The following is a 20,259-nucleotide window of genomic DNA, read 5'->3' as shown; positions in this document are numbered from 1 at the left end:
GAGGGGCCCACCCTCTGCTCCCAGGCTTCTGTGGAAGGGCTACGTCAGCCAGCTCCTTAACACCAGCATGGTCCTAGTGACCTCAGCCCAGTCCTGGCTGCTAAAGCCCAGAGCTCTTTCTTGGCCTCACCAGGCTCCTTTTTGGTCTTGTGACATCCCTGACTCCTGCTCTTCTGTCTCTGGAGCAACCACACTTTCTCTGCCCTCTCTGTTTTTTTGTTTGTTTTATTCTTTTTTTTTTTAATAGATTTTATTTATTTATTTGAGAGACAGAGAGAGAGAGACAGAGTGAGAGAGCATGAGAGGGGAGGTGAGAGGGAGAAACAGACTTCCCACGGAGCTGGGAGCCCGATATGGGACTCAATCCAAGGACTCCAGGATCATGACCTGAGCTGAAGGCAGTTGCTTAACCAACTGAGCCACCCAGGTGTCCCTGTTTGTTTTATTCTTTAAAGATTTATTTATTTATTTGTTTGTTTATCTATCAGAGAGAGAGCACACATGCCATACTAGCTCTAGGGCAAAGGGAGGGACTGAGGGAGACTGGGGCTCAATCTCAAGACCTGACATCATGACTGGCGCTGAATTCAAGAGTCAGAGGCTCAACTGACTGAGCCACCCAGGCGCCCCAGCCTCTCTGGTCTTCTTCAGTCATGGTTCCTAGGGCTTCGCCTCCATGCTCTCCACCCCTCCCCCTCCCTCTCGTTTTCTCTCCCAGCTCCATGATGTTTTTATCTCCTACCTCACTCAGAGTGCCTGGATCAGTCTGAGACTTTGATGAATACCCACACAACCCCCAAGAGCTAGTTACAGAGGGCACTGGGAGCTACTGAGCAGGGAGCGTCACACTGCCAGCCAGGCAGCCCTCTCTCACCTTCTGTGTTGTCCTCCCCATCCTTGTCCCTGCTGGCCATCATCCCACAGACCCTTCAACCGGACATGTCAAGCCCCAGCTCTCTCCAGCTCAATGAATGGCACCATCATCTCCCCGTCACTTATGCCAAAAAGCTGGGAGTCATCTATGCTTTTGTACACAATGTTCCCTCTGGCCCTGGCACACAGTAGGTGCTAATAAAATGTTTGTTGAACTGAACTTATTTCAATTTTTTCTCTCTTGGACTCCCATCTGCTTCTGTCTGTTTCTTCGGGACTTGGTGTTTCTGGCATTCAGTCTTCAAATCTCGAATTTTCCTCTGTCTTCTGAATCACTGCAATTGAGTTTCTGAGGGAGAAGTTGGGCCTCTTTTCTTCCCTCTGCCCTTGCCCCAGAGAATTGCAGGCTGCCTAGAAATGGAGCTGTGGGAGCTGAAGAGAGGGAGCCAATCTTGGAGCCATGTTCCTATTTGGAAATCCCAGTGCCATTATCAGGGAGGCGGCCCTATAGTGGTGGGGATTGAAGTCGGACTCTGGGCTGTCACTGGAAGGAGGCAGTTCTTTGAAGACAAAAGCCTCCTCCATGAAGGATTGTGGGAGAAAGGGATCAAGACCCACTGGAGGGGGAGGAAAGGTAGGAGGGACTTTGTGCTTCGTTTGGAATTCGTTTCATGCAAATTTTTACAACACAAAATGAAAAATTGCATCTGTGGTTTTGCAAGTCTATGCCCCTGCTCTAGCCTTCAAACACACTTAGTGTCCTAATTCCTAGTTTCTCTGTCCTCTCTTGTCCCTCTCCCCACCCTACCTCCCCATCCTCTCTGGATCCTTTTCTCTCTCCCTGACCATCTGCTCCTTTCCCAAACTTATTCCAGACTCCAGGATCATGGCGGGGAGGGTCCTTAGAAGAGCAGATGCTGGGCTAAGTGTCCAGGGATCTCTTCTCTGTGTACAGGGCAACACAGGGTTTCCTCCATCATGGGAGCAGGTGGAGATGAATCTGAGTGCCCACTCTCCCCCCTCAAAGCTCTGTTCTCTCTTCAGCCCCATGGCCCTGCCCCAGCTTTTGCTCGAGCTCTCCCTCCTAGGGTAACAGCAAACACCTGTTCCCTGGGTGTCCCACCTTTATCCTCCATCTCGCCCACCACCCCGAACAGCAGCAGCCTCAGGGATCACACTAAAACACAGATCTGGTGATGTTCCTCACCTGCGTCCTGCCTTTCCAGGCCTGCATGGCCTTAGCACCAAATGCACTTCAGGATGAAGTCTCTGAGCCACTCAGGCTGTCTCAGTCTGCCTTCTGGGTCTCTGCTTAATCCCTTACTGCCTACCAAACCTTTCCCACCGCTTGAGGCTGTAACCCGTTCAGGTAGTTTCCCTCTCCTCTGCCCTAGGACTTGACTCCTCCAGGTCAACGTTGTCCTGCTTGCTTATATCGTTTGTTCATTCGTTCGTTCGTTCGTTCATTCATTCATTCATTCATTCATTTAATAGTTCCTTAAATCTAATTCAAATGTTAGGAGCACCTTTTCTATGCCAGACCCAGCTCTAGCTGCCACAGGGCTGCCCTCATGGAGCTCACAAGTAACTAGGTAGTTAAACATCACACAAATTACCGTAAGGAAAAAGACTATGGCACTAAGGGAGAAGACAAAGGGGCTTAATCTACGCTGCTTTTAGGTGACATTTAGGCTGTCACCTCTTGCTCAAGGGGGCTGAGTCAGACATGGCCCTCTCATGTGGACAAATTGTATCCTTACCTATTTTGAAAAATTGCATCTGTGGTTTTGCAAGTCTATGCCCCTGCTCTAGCCTTAGTTTAGTATCCATCTTCCTTGACTAGAATGAGAGTTCCATGAGGGCAGGGGATGTATAAACTTTTTTTTTTTTTTTGACAAAAAATAAAGAGTAAAGTACACAAACCTTAAGGGTACAGCTTAAATTTTGAGGCATGGGTCTAAACTCTTGGAACCGCCATTCCCCCCCACCCCAATAAAAGTAAGTGCAATTCCAACTTCTATCACCATAAATGAGTTTGCCTGTTCTTAGAGCGTTTTTTTTTTTTTAAGGAAATATTTTATTTATTTATTCATGAAAGACAGAGAGAGGGAGACAGAGGCAGAGGGAGAAGCAGGCTCCCTGTGGAGCAGGGAGCCCCATGTGGGACTCCATCCCAGGACCCAGGGATCATGACCTGAGCTGAAGGCAGATGCTCAACTAACTGAGCCCCCCCAGGTGCCCGGTTCTTGAGCTTTATACAAATGAAATCATTCATTATGGACCCTTTTGTGTCTGGTTACTTTTTTTTTCTTTGCTCAACATCTTATCTGCCAGCTTTATCCATTTTTGGTTATGTGTAGCTCCTGTTGGTCTTTTTTATTGCCATAACTACATCATAATCTCTTCATCCGTTTGGGTTGTTTCCAGTTTGATAATATTATGAATAAAATTACTATGGACATTCTTTGTGAGGTGGTAGGGTATATCTATGTTCAGCTTAGTAGATCCTGCCAAACAATGTTTCCAAATGGTTGTACTAACTTGTACACATATCAGCAGTGTGTGGCCTCCTAGTTGCCCCACATCCTTGCCAGGGTGGGGGATTTTTGTCTGTTTGGCTCACTGCTCTGTTCTATCACTTAGATCAATGCCTGGCATATAGTAGATGCTCAATATATACTTATTGGCTACCTTATGAAGGGGAGGCCATCAGCATTCCTGGGGTCCTGTTCTGGCTCTGGCACTAACTTGCTGTGTGACTCTGGTCAGGTGAATCCCCCTCTCTGAGTTGTTGCCCTATCTGTAGCATAAGGGGACTGACTGTAGGGCTTTGCCTTCCAGTGCCAGCTAGGCGCTGTGAGAGCTAGACACCTGTTCATTCACTTACTCTGCTTGTACCAATCAAGGTGCTACTGGGTACCAGGATGGCGAGAGTGTGATCTGTGACATACCATTCACAGCTTCTTTCAGGTCAGCCCAAATCAGGGGTCACTGCCCATCTTGTCCCCAACTCATCCTTCTGGAGCTTGTTCCTCCTCTCTCTGTCCAGCCCTGACCCAAGGGGGAGAGGGTCTGGACTGAGCCTGTGGATGGAAAATGTGATTAATAATAAAAAAAACATCCAAGAGGAAGAGACCAGGAAAACAACTTGGGGAAAGCTCCTCGCCCAGGGGAGGGGGGCCATGTCCTGGGCCTTGGGACAGCTCCGGCTGCCCTCCCGCCGCCCTTTCTGGGAAGCTGCCACAGGAGTGGGTAATTTTAGCCAAAAGGGGGGGAAAAAAGCCTCTCTAATTATTTATGAAAAAAGATGCACCCCCATGTAAATTATGTTTCCTCTGGAGGCTTCCTCCTACTGTTACTCCACTCCTAGTGATCCCTCTGCTTGGTCAGCCTGGGGGGCCCTAGAGACACTGGGTTGGGGGCAGAGGAGGAATTTCAACATGAAATGTTTTGTTCATTAGCAGAGAACATAGGGGGGTAATTCCCTTGCTGCCTGGGCCTGGGCAGCCCAGGCAAATACTCAAAAGCTATTCTGAAAAATAGAATCTGGGCTGCAGAGTAGGGTGGAGGTTATTTTGGGGGGTGGGGGGTGGAGGAGAGATACAGACATTTTCTTCCCTCCTCTTAGACTCCTGACTTTCAGGGGCTTCCTGAACCTTAATCCTTCCTCCTTTCAGGGATTTCATTCTCAATGTCTCAGGTTGCCTTCCAAACTTCCTTCTTAGCAAAACAGGAGGAACTGGGGTTAGACTGGCATTAGAACTTCCAACTAAGGAGGAAGGAAGGGTATCAAAGAAAAGGAGGGGAGGCTTTGGTCTATCCAAATAATTTAGAATTCTTGTAGAATACGATGGGATCAGTAGGCAGCAAATCTGAGGGGGGCCTGGAGCAGGACTGAAAGCGCTGTTTCTATCAGAGTAGTTTAGAAGGCCCCAGTGAGGAGGGAAGTGTAGGTAACTCCGGAGAACTGAGAGCAATTCGGGCTGAATACTTAGGTTTCCCCATTAGAGTTGCAGCTCTCTCCTAGTCTCTACCTTTAGGGAATCTTTGCCCTTTTCTGGTGCCAAGGTTGGAAGGGTCAGGGCACACTTAGGCAGTGGTCCAAATAACAGAATTCCAGAAAGGGCTCTGCAGCATGGGAGTGTGGTAAGTGAGCCCAAGGTGCTGTCCCAGAATAGGGGTGAGTCCTCCCTGGGGAGCCGGGCTGGACCCTGAGTGTGTGTGTGTGTGGGGGTGCTCAAGGGGCCCCCCTCCCTGGCTCGGCCTGGGGCTGTGTTAGGATCGGGTTTCTCGGCGCCTGGAGCCTCCGCGAGGCCGAGCTGTTCCCGGTCCCCGGCCAAGCCGCCCCGGGCGCTGGCACTGCAAGAGGAAGCAGGGGAGGGGGGGCGCGGTGAGGGGGAGTGAGAGGGGGGAGCTATGAGGGCTTTTACGTAACTGCCTCCCAGAGCCCGCCCCTACTGCTAAACCCCAGTGTGGGACTTTGTGTGATTGACAGTGTGTGCCTATGCCTGTGTGCCTTTGTGACACGTGGTGTGAGTGAGTGCATGGCTGTGTGTGTGGCTAGATCTGTGTGTGGGGATGGTGTACAAGTGTGTGATTTGGTGAGTCCTGCCCTTCTAGGACCTCTAGCTGCTAGTTGCAAGCAGAGGACCCTGATGCCCAGTGGACCATAGTAAGGTTGGATATAAACATTTGACTCTTTGAGACTGAGTATGTGACTTTACATGATGGTGTATTTGGCATTTGAAGGCAAGACAGAGAGCCTCTTTGTATTTGTACCTTTGGGTAGCCAGATATGTGACCACAGTGGAGCTTTCTGATGGTATGGCTGGTTAGAAGAGGATCATTTCCCAAAGGAGCACTAGAAAATGTAGACTACAGGAGGTGGGGTGGAAGCTCTCCTTCCCTGAGGGCACATCAGTAGGAATGGGGGCAAGGGTCCTTGCTACCCAGTCCTGGGATGGCCAAGTTGATTCCTGGGAGCGAGGGGCACAGGTGGTCTCAGGTTAGGTCACGTGCCATGGTGGAGTAAGGTGGAGCCAAAAATCCTGCCATAGAGCCACCTTTCATGGCAGGTGTAAAACTCCAAGAATTCAAGGTCAAGGAGAACTTCCCTCAATTTCCCAAGGCCTTCCAGGGTTATCAAATCTGGAAACTACACTACTTGCTTGCAGGAGAGCTCTGAACTAAGGGAGTTATTTCCTGCTGCCCCTCAAGGGAGAGGCAGATGTTGAAGAATGATGAAGATGGGATGGGGCTGGGGGGAGGGTATCAAGTGAAGTGGGGTTTAGTTTAAGGATAAGTGCACCATGACGGAGAAGGGGGCTGGTGCAGAGCTAGGGCGGCTGGGAAGAGGGGTGCCTAATAAAGCTTGAGAGGAGGGGCACCGGCTGGCTCAGTCCCTAGATCATGTAACTCTTGATCTCAGGGTTGTGAGTTCCAACCCCACCTTGGGTGTAGAGATTACTTTAAAAAAATTAAATCTTAAAAATAAATAAATAAATAAATTAATTAATTAATTAATTTTAAAAAGCTTGAGAGGAGACTCGACCAGATCCTGCAAGGGTTTTTAAGCCCCACCTAAGAAGCCTGCCTGTGCCCCCACGGCTCTGGGATATGGGAGGGTTCAACAACAGAGGCTTAGGAAGCTCATAAGCTCCTGGGCAGATAGGGCATTGAAGGCGGCAGGAGCGGAAACGCACGAGTAATCTGTTGCCCCAGCCCGGGTGGTGGCAGAATCTTTTCGGAGGGCGGCGGAAGGGAAGGGGCCGCACCCACAGGTTGTTCCGTAGGTTGGCGCTGCCTCTGAGACATCTGCAGACTTAGGGGTTACGCGCCTCTCTAACTTCCCGCCAGGTGTCGCTGCGGCACCGAGGAAGCGAGAGCGGCCGATGGGTGCAGCGCCTGGAAGTTGCTGAGGATCAACGGATGCCGGGATCCGGTCCGACGTGCGCCTCTTGTCCTCGCTAATCCTCTGACATACCGACATGTCCCGCTCCCGGATTCCGGCTGCCCCGCGCAGACCCTGCCCCCGGACCCGCGGACTTCGGCACTGCTGACTGCAGCCCCAGAGTCCCCCGGTGGAGAAGGGATGTTGTCCGGGGCGAAGTCCCCACTGCTCTCAAGAAGGAGGCAGTGTCCGGGACACTGGAGGCTCTGGAGGTCAAGTCTGCCCACCAATGACCCGCCGATCTCGACGCCCTTCGGCCCCTCGAGGGGAGCGGGGCCTCTTGAGCACCCAACCTCATCCAGGCCTAGTTTTCGCGCTGGGCCCTCCTTCCCTCTCCCAGTTTCTTCGCACAGCCCCCGCTCTTTCCTGGTGCCCACCATCTCGTCCTCGTCCGTGGCTCGGGACTCTGGAGGCTGCGGGCCCAAGAGACCAAACAGGGGACGCTTACTGTGAGTGGAGATGGACGGGGTCTCAGCTGAGCGCCATTATTTCGCTGTGTGTCTTTAAGCGCCAGCCAGCCCTCTCTGAGCCTCAGCCCCTGCTGACCCCTACCGGTTGCACCGAGGGGATTTTTGAAGCCACGGAAGTGAAAGTGAAAAGCCCCGGCAGTGGCTCGAAGAAGGTTTTTCCTTTGCAACCAGAATCCCTGAGGCACTTCTTGGGAAAGGGCCCGGGCACTCTGGGCAGCCTACTGGGGAAGGGCGTAAGGAAACTGCGAGATAGTTCCTTCCCCTCTCCCCGCCCCCAGCCCTGGACCAGCTCCCAGGAGGGGCAAGGCGCAGGGATTATGGGTCAGAGGTCAGGTGAAAAATCCATGGGGTGGAGACGGGGGTGGGTCACCCGCTCTCCGCTTCTGGCATTCAACCTTTCTGTTCCGCTCTCGCTTGGCTTCAGAAATTGGTCGGGTTGTCTAACCTTAATCCCGCATGCTGTAGCCGGACTGGAGACCTGGGGGCAAGTGAAGTGAGCACACTGGACGCTTAGAGGCCCAGGCTGCGAAAAGAAAACTCGAGAGGTGAACCTCCAGCGCCAAACTCGCGCGTGCCCAGCATTCTGGAACTGCCCATCCAGGCATAGAGGGGGCACCCTCCCTACCCGGTTTATCCCAGCGGAGGTTTCTCCCCAGGCCATGGGTTCCGTGGGGCGAAGAAAGCCAAGGTGGTTGTGGTCACCGGAGACTTGGTGGGATATGAGGGCCTGGGCTCCCAGCCTGTCCATCCTGGTCAGGGGGGCGTAAAGCCCCCTTCCCTCCGCGCGGGGAATGTGTGTTTGTGACTGTGAGGGTAGTCTTTGCTGGGAGCAGCAGGAATAGGGGAGGGGCAGAGACTGCTGGCCTCCAGTACCCAAATTGGGGCCTGGGGGCTCTGGCTGTTCTCCTCTCACAGAGATGCCGGCGGCTGGACCCTCAGAATGGGTCCAGGGTGTGCCAGGGTGTCGGTACGAGGCACTCAGGGCCTGAACAAGCGGGAGTGTTCAGCAGTAGAGACCTGGCCAAGGCTGAGAGAGGGAGCGTGAATGAGCGACCTGGGAGGAGGGGGAAAGGGGGGGGGGCGCGCCCAGCGTCCCTAGGGGATCCGGCAGAGTGGGTGCGGGTACGTGTGCACGCGCGTTTTTGAGACCCGCGGTCGGCCCTGCGCGAGAAGCACAGGGGCCACAGCCGTCTGGAGGGCGTTCCCAGGAAAGGGCGAATGTGAGCGGGCCACGCGTGCCAGTGCGGGCGAGTGTGCCAGCGGGGGGAGGGTGCGTGCGAGCGCGAGTCGAGTGGGAGTGGGGGCTCACAGGCCTGAGCGGAGTGAGTGTGTCCGCGCGTGCCAGGCGCGGGAGCGTGCCAAGGCGGGGGCGCGCGGGGGCAGTGGCCGGGAGGGGGTCGTGGCGCGCGGCCGCGGAGGCGCGGGGAGACAAGGCGGGAGGGGGAGGGGAGCGAGGGCGCGCGCGGCCGAGTGGGCGCCCGCGGTCACATGGGCGAGGGAAGGAGGGAGGGAGCGCGCGAGGGAGGGAGGAGGATGGGGGGGTTAAAGCCGCCGAGCGCCGAGGAGCCGGTGCAGAGCGGGCGGCGGCGGCGGAGGCGGCGGCTCCAGCCGGCGCGGCGCGGGGCTCGGCAGCGGGATTCGGCAGCAGTGCTAGCTCCGCGCTCCGTGCCTCGCTCCCTGCCCGGGGTGGTCGAAGGGCGAGGCGCGGAGTCCCCGTGGCCCGAGGGCGCGGTGAGTACCCCGCGGCGGACCGCGCGCGGCCGGACCCTCAGACCCTCCGGGTGACCGACAGACCCGCGGCTTTCGTGCGCGCGGGAAGAGGGAGAGGACACGCGTGGGCCCGCGACCCGGGGGGAGAGGGAAACGGGAAAGTTCAAGGGAAACTTTGCCCGCAAACTCGGGGGCGGGGGCGCGTGAGAAGCCGCCCCCCGCGTCCGGGCGCATCGGGGGTTGGGCGTGGTGATGGTGGGGGCGGACAATCGGCTGGGGGGAGGTGGCCCGGGCGGATTGTCCTAGCGTCCCTATTCTCTCTCACCCCTCAGCAGCGCGCGCGGGGTCTGGGAAAATTCCGGAACTGGGGGGTCGTAATGACCCCCGCGTGCCCGGAGGCGGCTTCCTTCTCCCGCAGAAATCTAGACTTCAAAGCGCCCAGGGGTGTGAACGGACGGCTGCGCGTTTGCCAGCGTCTGTGAATACGCGCGCGCGCGCGCGCGCGTGTGTGTGTGTGTGTGTGTGTGTGTGTGTGTGTGAGATCCTGCCTGTGGTTTCCTCGTGAGTCCGCCTGTATGTACCTCCATGTGGTGGGTTTCCTTCAGGGTCTCTTTGTAAGACCTCCTGTGTTGTGTGTTTGTGAGTCCGCTTGTGGGGTATCCCCATCTCTTTGTGAGCCTGCCGGTGTGTGTTTCCCCCGGTGCGGCTCTGTGTGAGACGGCTTGGGTGTCCCTGTGTTGCTCCGAGGAGTGTACCTCCCCGTACGTGGGGGCTGGGCCGCGGGGAGGTCACCAGACGGACAGCTCTGCTTCTCGGTTCCTCTCCTCTCCCGAGCCTCTCCTCCTGCATCTAGCTCTCGAACTCGCTCGCTCCCTTCGTCCCCTCCCCCCTTCAGTAGCTTCAGGCGGGCAGGACTATTTCACGCCTTGTTGAAAATTCAGGATTTTCTTTCCCTTTCCGTCTAGTCTCTCTTTTTGAGAAGCGTCTGTGTGTGTCTTTGTGGCTGGTAGCTTGTCTGCAAAACTAGGTGTATGTCTGCATGCCACTGGGGGAGTGTGTCTGTAACTCTAGTTGTTTTGCTTGTAACACTTGGTATATTTGTGTCTGTGTCACTGGGAGTGTTCATGTGGCTGTACTCACGGAGGTGGGACTTTGAAATGCTGGGTATGTTTGTGCCTTTACAATTGCTGTATGTCCAGGGGGTCTGAAACTGTATTTTTGTGTGTCTAACTCTGGGTGTGATGGTGTATCATTGCATGTGTGGGGATGGGACTGGAACAATTGAATATTCCTATGGCTGCAGGGCTAGCCAGGGCTTGAGGGGTGGAGGGGCCTGTGTTTCTCAATAAACTATGCCTCTCTGTCTCCACTGTCAAAACCCACACAAATCCTCTGAATTGGTTCTTGGGGTTCCTGGTCAGGATTGGTGACATGGAGCTAAGGTTCACACTCCATCAGGACTAATAACTCCAGCAGATCCTGACCTTATACAAAGACTAGGAGTTTAAAATTCAAATTCAAGGCTTCTTGGAGCTTCAGAATTCATATCCAGATTCACACTGGGACATGTAAATGCATACGGACTCACATTTAGAATTCTCAGAACAATGGGACTCACACTCACATTCATACTTAAATTTGGGGGCTTATATCCAGCTCTACACTGCAGTCCTAGGGTTTACAGTTTGACTCACACTGGGACTCCAGGCTTACACTTAGATTCACATTTCTGTCCTGAGGCTCATAGATTTACATTGAGATCTAGAGCCCATGCTCAGAATCTCACAGGGTTCTTATGTTCGTACTTGGTCCTCATTTCAGATTCACACTTATATGCTGGGGCTCATACTCAGAGTCACTTTAAGACCAAGGGCTCACACTCAGACTCCCAGGGGAAACTGGGGCTCACATTTGAACTCAAGGACTCACACAGGACACTGGAGTTCGTGAACTCATGTTTCCATCTTAGAGCTCACTCTCAGATTCACACTAGCAAGATGATCACTTCCATCCTGGCTCACTTAGAGACCCGGTGGTCACACTCAGACTTATATTCCTGGTGATTACATTAAACTCACTTCTATCCTGGGGCTTAGACTCACACTAAAGCTCTAGTGCTCACACTCAGACTTATGCTTCCGTCTTAAGACTTTTATATTCCCCATGAGGGCCCTGGGGTTCACACTTGGAATCACACCTAGTAATGGCTCCATCCTGGGGCTCACATTCAAACCCAAACTAGGATTGTGGTGTTTACACTCCCAGTGAAACTTGGAACTCATAGTCAAATAAACCCCTGTTTTCTTTGGTTTATGGTGTTTATGAGGGTAGTTGGGTAAGGAGCAGAGACTGTGACAAGACCTGTCCCTTCCAGAGGTGGGGAGGAGAGGGGATACATGTTTAGGCATGTCACTCACTTGGGCTGTGGGCTGATGGAGAGGGTGGTGGGGAAACCCTGACCCAGTTAGGGTTAAACATTTCTGTCTTTCTTTCCACGTGGAGACTAGACTGTATTGGCAGAATGGTCTGAGTGGCTTTTTGGTACATGAGTGATATATACTCTTTGAGTCTCCCATGTGCCATGTACATCACATCCCCCTTAAATAGTTTTGGGTACCCCTTTTGTGGTAAGAGAATCACGTGTGGGTGTGGGGGAAGACTCATGTCCTCCCAAGACATTTTTTCCGCCCCAGTCATCCTTAGTATGGAAGGAGTATGAAGGTTGACTTGGTAAGAGGGTAGACCTCTGGCTCCTTTGAACATTCCAGAGCATGGGATCCCTGATTGGAAGGGAGATGGTAGCCAGATCTGTGGTGAGAAGGTAGCTGAAGGAGGAGACTGGACTGAAACCCACCTTCCCTCCTCTGCCCTGGCTGGAGAGGAGGGGTAAGGGCAGAGTGTTATATTGTGTCTCACGATGTCTCAATGTCTTTTGGAATGTCTTTTGTGCTCTTATCCTATCTCTGTGGTATGACCAGTGTTCTCTTCTCCCTAGAGCAGAGAACAGTAGCCCTATGGGGGAGAGTTGGGCTAGGTTGTAACCTATCTTAGGACTCCACCTGCCTTAGAGATGCTGCTGGGCTTACACGCCCTCCCTGTTATGAAGGCCAGCAAGTTAGGGCTTCCTGAAGTACACAGTCACCCCATGGGCACCTCGAGGGCAGTAGGAATCTGGCCCTTAGGCTCAGATGGCTGGGCTGTATCAACTCCCTGTCCCTGGAGGGGACACATGCTCCCCAGCCCCCCTATGAGGGTGGGGGGCTTGAAGGCAAGGCGGCCCGCTCTCTGCCCCCCCATGGTGAGTTGAAGTGTAAATGAATCAAAACATATGGAGCAGATTTTCTTTGAAATGCAGATGTGTTGGGGGGACCATGTGTGCCTGGTTTGGTGGGAGGGGGGGTCCCAGAGAGCTAGGAGGCTGAGAGAGCTGACCCCTCCTCCAGACCCACCATGGGGTGAAGGGAATTGGGGAGACCTCAGCTGGGTAAACTGTGGCCCTGGGTGACCACATCCACCCAGGCTCCAGCTTCCTGTGGGGAGGGGGTGGGGAAGCAAGAGGTCCCTGTGGGCTGAGAGTGCTGAAGTCATTACCCTCCTTTATCTCAGTCTCTAGAGGGCAGAGAGAGCCCCCAGAGCCCAGAGCCGTGCTGGGTTGATGGGGGGGTCACCACGGCCAGGAGCTCTGGGGGCCAAGGGGTGGAAGAGGGAGCTGGGGCAGATGTGAGGCAGAATTAGACCCTGCTGCTTGCAGAACCAAGTCCTGGAAGCTGGGACTACAGCTGCAGTGGAAGGAATGGAAGCCAGACTATGATGGTGACTTCTGGTCAGACTTTAGGAAGGTACTGAGGAGTCCTCAATCCTGTCGGAGTTTTTCCAGACCTGGGAGGGTCAGTATGCCCCACCAGGCAGAACCTATACTTTCTCCTCACAGAAGGCATCAGGGTTACATAGTAATTGCCTGTGAGCTCTGTGGGACGGGGGACTGGGTCTGCTTTGCTCACTGGTGTACGCTGCCCCAGCACCTTCCCCAGTAGGAAGACCATGTGGAGTAAAAAATGCGTCTTTTCCTCTCCCATCCAACTGAGTGCTGCATGTGGGCAGGACCATATTCTCAACTCCCAGCACAGTACCTGACAGGGATTAGGTGCTCAATAAATGTTGAGGAATGATAAATAAATAAAATGTAAAAAAAAAAAAAAGGCAAGGGGGGGATGCCTGGGTAGCTCAGTTGGTTAAGCATCTGCCTTCAGCTCAGGTCAGGATCCCAGGGTCCTGCTTCTCCCTCTCCTTCTGCCCTTCCCCCTCTCCCCTCCTCACCCTCTCCCCCACCTTCCCTCCAAACCCCCCTCCTGCTTGTGCTCTCTATCTCAGATAAGTAAAATCTTTTTTAAAAATGTTGAGGAATGAATCCTTGAGTGAGACAAACCACGGGGAGAGGGGATTCTCTGGATTTTGTGACTTGAGATCCAACACACTCTGTTGTATTACCCCTACTTGGCTCAAAGAAACACTGAATGATTTGCAGTCTACACTAAGGAAGGACTTGCCCGCAGTCAGGGAAGGAGTGTGAAGGATAGGCAGCTTCTTCCTTGAAAAGGTCAGGACTAAGGGAGACTGGGACAGGGTGATGACCCTGATTCTGTGGCAGGGGTTGGAGGTCACTTCTTTCCTCTCCCAGCTTCAGGATTTTTCAGAAGGTGGGAAAGCTCTTTTCTCCTCATGTGATTGAGTGTGTCCCTTGGTCTCTCTAGGTCAGGGTTTCTTGGACTCTAGCCAAGACAATGGACCCCACCTCTGAGCCACTGAGGCTAGGCTCTGAGGTTGTTTAGCTGCTGTAGACACCACAAATTGTATTAGTTATTAATGTTTGTCTGAGAACATGGGGTTCTGATCCTAAAAATACCCTATCCAGCCAGAGCCTAGGAGTTGCTGGTGTGGGCTGGTATAGCAGTAGTGCAGCCAGGTAAGATAGACGCTGGGAGACACTAGAGAGTATGGGGAAACTGAGGCAGCATGGGCAGGAGATGCACAAGAGACAGAGTCTCTGTTTTATTTGGAACAAAGATTTATAAAATTAGTGGTGTCAGTTCTTCAAATTGTGGCAACATGTAGAGTAATCTATTATCTTATGCTGCAGAAAATTTCCTTCTTGGAAAGTTTGAAGATACGTCTGAAATCAGACATAAAAATTAAGTAGTCAGGGGGCACCTGGGTGGCTCAGTGGGTTAAAGCCTCTGCCTTCAGCTCAGGTCATGATCCCGGGGTCCTGGGATCAAGCCCCACATCGGGCTCTCTTCTCGGCAGGGAGCCTGCTTCCTCCTCTCTCTCTCTCTGCCTGCCTCTCTGCCTCCTTGTGATCTCTATCAAATAAATAAACATTAAAAAAAAAAAAATTAAGTAGTCAGTAGTAACCATTTCAAGTCCAGCTTCGGGATGTTCCAAAGTAAGTATGTGGCAAAAAAAAACAAAAATCAAAAACCTTCCCCAAGTAGCCTTTTCTGAGCCACTGCCCCCAACCCTACCTCCTGGAGCCCTTCCCCACAGCCTGAGTCCCAGTGGAGTTCCTGCACACCCCCTTTCATAGGCCCCCCTGACCTCACATCTGACCCTGAGGCCTCTGTGTATCTCCTCTTCCCAGAAGATGGATGTTGCACAGTGGTCCCAATAAAGGTAAGAAGATCCCAGCCTCTGAGGGCAGATGCCGTGTGACCTTGGCTTGTAAGCTGACCTTTCTGGGCCCCTCTGTGAAATCGCAGGATGGGGGGGCTGGGCTCTGGCCCAGGCCCTGAGAGAAGGCGGTTTTGGCACTCATCCAGGTCCCTGACGTCAATGACTCTCCAAATAATGGAATCAATATTGGGGGGGGGCAAGCGTGAACCAGGCCCCAGCGATTAGAAACAGATCAGCACAAACCCGCAGCTGATTCTGATAGAGTTGCCTTGGAGAGCTAGGGTGGGAGGCCTGGAAGGAGGTAGACCTGGTGGGGGGCTCAGGAATGGGGGTTCAAGGGAGCGTTTCAAGGGAGCGCGCGGGTACAGGAAGTGTCCAAAATATGAGGGTGCACAAGTAGGCAGAGATTATGGGGCTGCCTGGGTTGGAATGATGGGATGGGGGCTGCTGAACTAGTCCCTTCCTCCTTTGAGCCTGTGGGGTTCCAAGGCTAGGGAAAGTATGTGAATGAAGACTTTTTTCAACCACCGAGTTATAAAGAGTGGGCAAGGGGAGTTCAAAGCTCATTTCTCTGCTTCCCAGACTTGGGATCCTAGGCCATGTTAGGGGTCTCAGGTTATACCCAGGGTAGGGGAAAGAGCTAAATGAGACCTGAGGGAGATGATCTTTTGCTTGGAGGCAGAGGGCATTAATCCCAAATAGAGAGATGGGTATTCCCTTTCAGATTGGAGCCAGGCCTCCTCCATCAGCCTGTGTCCCCTCAGCCTCCTAGAAGGCAGTAGGTGAGGAGGAGAGGGCCATGGGGGCCCACAGGGGCTGGCCTGGTGGCATCTGACAAAAAACAGGAAGAAGGGCTGGGGGAGCAGCTGTAATTATGGGGCATTTATTATTAATCAGATGAAATTGCTGGAAGCAGCTGGTGTAATGTGCATAGTGATACAGACTCTGCATGCCCCCCAACACGTGCGCACACACACACACAAGCCATGCGCAGTCTGAGCCTTGTTTGCTTACACAATTCTTTTCTTGTGGAGGCTAGAGAGCTTTTTTTTTTTAAGTGATTTCTATATCCAACATGGGGCTCGAACTTACAACCCCAAGATCAAGAGACACATGCTGTACTGACTGAGCCAGCCAGGCACCCCTGGAGGGCTCTTTATGTGTGTCTGTGTCTGTTTATGTTGGTGTGTATCTGTGTTTTTTCATGTCAGCCTGTACCCTCCTGTCCCTCTATTGTCTCCTTTCCCGACTATTTTTTGGCCTGATGAGTGTCTCTGTCTCTAATGTCCTCTCTGTCTCCCTGTCTTGGGACCTGTCTCTTGGTGTGTCTGTATCTATCACCACCAGCCAGCCTGTCTCTGACACCTTATTTTAGTTTGTGGCCATGTCTCTCTGGTTGCATCTTTGTGCCAAATCAGATGATGTGGAGGCCCTTACTCATGGGTGTTTAGGTACCTGATCATGCCTCTGTCAGACACATCTGGGACCTGTTTTTTTGAGGGGAAGAGAGGAGGTTGGACCCTGAGGATCTCTTGGGGTCTTGTAGAAAGTGAGGGCTCTGTTAAGTGACTGGAGCCCATAGAAGCAATAGTGGCTTTCAAGACAGCCCTGGGTACAATACTAGCTCCTTTATCAACTACCAGTTGTATGACTTTGGACAAGGTGCTTTTGTTCTCTGAGCCTCAGTTTCCTCATCTGTAAAATGGAAACAGGATGACCTCCAAAGGTTGCTTTGATGATTCTGTACAAAATGTATGTTAAGTACCTACCATGATATCTGACTCATTACAAACCCTGAACAAGTGTTAGCTGTTACAGTTATTACTGGAAAAGGCACTGTGCAGGCAAGAGAGAACTGCAGAGGTAAATTGGTGTAGCACACAGGCTTCAGAGCTAGGCTCGGACTCAAATCTGTGCTCTGGAACTAATCATCTATGTGGTCTTAGGCAAGTTACTTAACCTCCCTGAATCTCAGTTTTTCAACTGTCAAATGGAGAATAATTATAGACCCCACTTCATGGAGAGGTCATGAGGATTAAATGAGATAATGCATATGAAGTGCTTGACACAGTTCCTGGTACGTAACAGATGCTCAATAAATCATCGTGCTGACGAAGCAGAGGAAGAGGAGAGTATAATGGTGGGTGTTTTTGCCCTGCCAGTGGCCACGTGAGAAAGTGTGTGATGTTCAGGTACTTGTGCCTGTGAATTGGTTGTGTGGGAACTTTGGATTGTCTGGGGGTGTATGAGTATGTAGACATATATGGTGTTAGGCCACTTCTGGCCTTCCTTTTCTCCCTGTGTCTTTGAACCTGAAGTCAGCAAAGGGTGCTCGAGGGAGTCTGGACTATTTCCAACTTTCCTTCTTGGAGACACTTATCTGCTGCCTTCCTCAGTCTCCCCTTCTCTCAGTGAGGTTGTAAGGAATGAGTTCTTTTTTGGACTTAGGCCTGTGGCTCCTCTGTGACCTCTGATTTGTGTCCTTTGCCCTCCTAGAATCCAGCCTTGTCACATCATCCTGCCCCCTTGGTTTTGGAAGTCCTGGAAACAGTCGGTCTGGAGGAGGAGGACATTGATGTGCTCAGTTTGCAGCCAGTGGTGAAGAGGTATGTGCTGGGGACCTAATGAGGCAGGTCCATCTCTGGGCATCAGGCTGGTGCAGTGGAGCTACAGGCTTGGGGATGTGAGTGAAGGAGGGCTCGAGATCCCTTCCTTCTCTTCCTCTGTTCCTCCTCCTGAGGCTTTTCATGCCCTTCTGATAGGTCCATAAAGGGGAAGGGACTTACCTGCAGTCACACAGGCAAGGGCAAAGCCAGGTCTGCAATGAGAGGGCTGAATCCTGGATGTGGGAGTATGTTCTGTCTCATTGTCTGGTTCCCTTTCTACCCCCAAAGCAACTGTCTGGCGTGACTGGGGGAGCAGCTGGGCTTGCAATAGATGGGATGGGGGTCAGAAATTCCAAAATCTTCTGGGGCCAGCCTTGGGGCTGGGCTTGACTCTCCCTGCCTTTCATTAAGGCCAGCCAAGGCCCCCGATTGGCAGCCCTGGGTGGGGGGCGTCCAAGGAATCGAGGCGCTGGAGCGGAACGGAAGGGCCTATTGTCCAAAACCCGCCAGAGGCCCACAAAGGCCAGCCGGCTTTTCATCTCAGCTCCCAAACAGACTGGCCATTTTCCTGGCCCAGGAATGGGGGCCTGACTGACCCTTCAGAACGAGGACTGGGGTGTTGTTGGGTGGGGTGGGGTATCCCAGCCTGACACATGGCCATAAAAGAGACTTAAAATGGAGCTGGGGTTCTGAAGAGGAGGAAGGGAGGCTCCAGAGGGGCTATAGAGAGTTAAGCTTGCAATCTCACTGTTCCCTGAGGACCCAAGGACATAGGGTAGTGTATCTGATAGAAGTTCTGATTTACGCAGCAACAGATAATAAATATTTATAGGGGGCACAACTGGGAGGAGTCTCAAGGCTTGTTAGTAAAGTGAGCTCTGGCTGTGAGGGCAAACAGTCCTCCCCCACAATTGGGAACACCTTATCTACTTGGAAGGGTGCTGGAGAAGAGAAGGCTAGTAGTGGTCAGGCAAGAGGCTGGGCTCCTTGCAGCAGGAGGGACTGAGGCCAGACAGCAGGAAAGTCTTCCTCCCAAAGAACAGTAGCTCTGATGCCCTGACCCGTATCTCTGGGGATCCCAGAGGATCACAGAGAGCCAGGGAGGTAGAGAACACCCCTGGGTGTTAAGGGTTAGACAGCTTCTGTGGGCCCCCCCACCCACCCAGGAGGAGGCTGGGAGGCAAGACTTGGCAGTTCTGTCCACCCTCCCTCTGCAGCACCTCCAGCACCACTTTAAAAACAGCTTTTTAATTTAACAAAGTGGATGAAAAACTGTTTTTGGAAATAAAAGATATCTGCTGTCTCCTAGGCTAGCACTCAGCCCTTGCAGAGAAACTCTCCCCGTTTCTCCCTGCTGCTGGTGGCTCCTTTCCTCTCTCTCTCTCTCTCTTTTTTTTTTTTTTTTTTTTTGTTTCTGCTCCATGGCCTTCCAGTTTCCCCTTAGCTTCCCCCTACCCACCTCCCATATCAGCCTCCCTGGGAGTCTCATCCTCAGTCTCTTATCTCTGTGTCTCTGCATCTCCTTTTGTCCCTCCTCTCCTCCGGGTCTCTCTTCCAGGGCTTGTCTCTCTCCTGAATCGTCTCTGTCTCCTATCCTGTCTCAATCTCTGTCTCCCTCCCCCCCTTCTCCCCCAACCCCTGTTCTAAATGGGTCTATTTAAAACACCCGATGCTGCCAAGTCAGAAAAGCGTCTCCTGATAAAGCACATTAGGCTGGGGGGAGGGAGGGAGAGGGAGGAGAGAGAAGGAGGGAGGAGGGAGCAGGGAGCAGCGGGCAGATGGATTGATCCAAGCCCGTAACCCCATTAATCAGGCATCGTGGATCCCCCCCTCCCTCCTCCAGCTTCAACCCCTTCTGAGCTAAAAGCCCCTTAAATATTTATCACCCCTCCCCCATGGGGTGAGGGGAGGGGTGTGTGGTCCTTGGTGTGAGCATCCCCAGCTGCCTGGTGCTCCCCCCAGTGTGTTTACACATGTGCACATGAGCTTATACGTGCGTGCATGGGTGTGCATACCTAACAGGCCCAGGACCCATCCTGTCTCCCTTCACCCCCACCATAGAGGAACCCTGGAATCTGACCTGGGTCTTGCCCTTCCTGAAGAGTTGGGAATATAGAATATGGAGACCTCTGGGGTCAATTGGGGGTCCTCAGGCCCCCCAAAGTGTAGTAACTGGAAGACTGGGTGGCACAGCACTATCATTCTCACAGGGCAGGAAGGTGAACTGGGGTCCAATGTCCAGATTCCGCCAAATTCCCAGAGCAAGAAGTAACTTGGGGAATAGAATTGGGGACTCCATGCTCCTAAAGTGCACAAAGGTAACTTTGAAGGCTGGCTGAAGTTCTCCCTTTATCCTCAAAGGGTAGGAGTAAGACCTGGAGGTGGATAGAGGACTTTCCATTAACCTCAGAAATTTAGGGACCTGACCTGGGCCATCACCCCCGGAGAGTGGGAAGAGGGCCACTCTCTGGGGTGTTGGGGGACTGGGTCCCACATCTAATGGCATATTGATCCCCCCTGGCTGCAGAGGTCAGTCAGTCCTGCGACAGGAAGGGGTCCGTCGGAGCTGGCCTGAGGCAACTTCGCCCTGGGCGCCGGGAGGGGGTAAAGGGAGGCCCGGGCCGCCCTGGGCGTGAGGAGGGGCCCGGCTCCGAGCCGAGGGCCCCTTCCTCCCTCTCCTCCCCCAGCATCAAGTGCCACATCTCCTCCTGACTCAGACAATTAGATTCAAAGGATGACCTCACTGCCTGCCGTCCCTCACTCGCTCCCTCTGCTAGCTCGCCTCGCTCGCTCGCTCGCTCGCGGCGCGCTCCTTCCTCCCCTCCTCCCGGACCGCTCGCCGCCTCGCTCGCTTGCTCACAGCTCAGCCCGGCCCCTAGCCCGCCTGCCCGGACTCTGGCTGTTGTTGCAGGGGGCTCCTATCGCCCCCAACCAGGCCGGCCCGGGCCTCCTGGGCCCAAGCCCCGATCCCTGGGGGCCC

The 20,259-nt window shown here is 53.2% G+C and overlaps 1 protein-coding gene across 4 annotated transcripts in view; it reads left to right on the top strand.

Annotated features, from left to right (window-relative positions):
* Positions 1–7,226: 7,226 nt before the first annotated feature.
* LOC111146386 (ciliary neurotrophic factor receptor) overlaps positions 7,227–20,259 on the top strand; it is a 39,359-nt gene continuing 26,326 nt past the window's right edge. For 2 of the 4 annotated variants that reach the window (XM_022501915.1, XM_022501918.1), the window contains exons 1-3: positions 7,227–7,272; positions 7,718–7,838; positions 17,170–17,279. The gene's annotated coding sequence lies outside the window, so the exon portion shown is untranslated. Of the gene's footprint in view, positions 7,273–7,717; positions 7,839–8,947; positions 9,025–16,384; positions 17,280–20,259 lie in introns of those variants that run through there. The other 2 variants (XM_022501916.1, XM_022501917.1) reach the window with 2 other exon arrangements.

Source organism: Enhydra lutris, unplaced genomic scaffold, assembly GCF_002288905.1.
Source record: "Enhydra lutris kenyoni isolate GAN:26980312 unplaced genomic scaffold, ASM228890v2 scaffoldscaffold13, whole genome shotgun sequence".
Classification (NCBI taxonomy): Eukaryota; Metazoa; Chordata; class Mammalia; order Carnivora; family Mustelidae; genus Enhydra; species Enhydra lutris.
This window is presented reverse-complemented; position numbering and strand designations above follow the sequence as displayed.